General features: G+C 37.2%; 1 protein-coding gene across 1 annotated transcript in view; it reads right to left on the reverse strand.

Moving 5' to 3' along the window:
- GDPD1 (glycerophosphodiester phosphodiesterase domain containing 1) overlaps window positions 1-705 on the reverse strand; it is an 82,616-nt gene that overhangs the window by 67,069 nt on the left and 14,842 nt on the right. The gene's annotated exons all lie outside the window — the stretch shown is intronic.

The raw sequence follows: 705 nt of genomic DNA on the forward strand, positions 1-705 counted from the left end.
TTTAGATTTTGGAATATTTGCATACATATAAAATGAGAGATTTTGGGGATAGGACCCAAGTCTAAACAAAATTTATTTAGTTTTCATATACTCCTCATACAGATAGCTTGAAAGTAATTTTACACAATATTTTAAATAATTTTATGCATGAAACAGAGTTTGTGTACACTGAACCATCAGAAAGCAAAGGAGCCACTCTCTTAGTCATTCATGAGCACAATCTGTGGTTGTTTGGCATCACCATCATTCCTGACTGAATTTATAGGCTACCAATAAGCATTTTCTTACACTTACTCATATATAAATACGTAACAGTAAAATATATGAAATACCACTAATGCAATGAAAAAATAATATGTTCAGGGTAACTAAGTAACATAGTAGCATCATCAGAATACCTATATCAGTTGTTAAAAACAGCAACAAAAAAGGCAGGTGTTCAGTCTCCACCTGTCTCATTGTTTTGTTTTGTTTTTTTCTGGAGACAGATCATCACTCTGTTGCTCAGGCTGAAGTGCAGTGGCATGATCTGGGCTCACTGCAACCTCCACCTCAAAGGTTCAAGTGATTCTTGTGCCCTAGCATCCTAAGTAGCTGGGATTACAAGTGTGCGCCACCACACCTGGCTAATTTTTATACTTTTAGTAGAGATGGGGTTTTGCCATGATGGCCAGGCTGGTCTTGAACTCCTGGCCTCAAGTGATC

The sequence above is a fragment of the Mandrillus leucophaeus genome, unplaced genomic scaffold (assembly GCF_000951045.1).
Source record: "Mandrillus leucophaeus isolate KB7577 unplaced genomic scaffold, Mleu.le_1.0 Scaffold20, whole genome shotgun sequence".
Lineage (NCBI taxonomy): Eukaryota > Metazoa > Chordata > Mammalia > Primates > Cercopithecidae > Mandrillus > Mandrillus leucophaeus.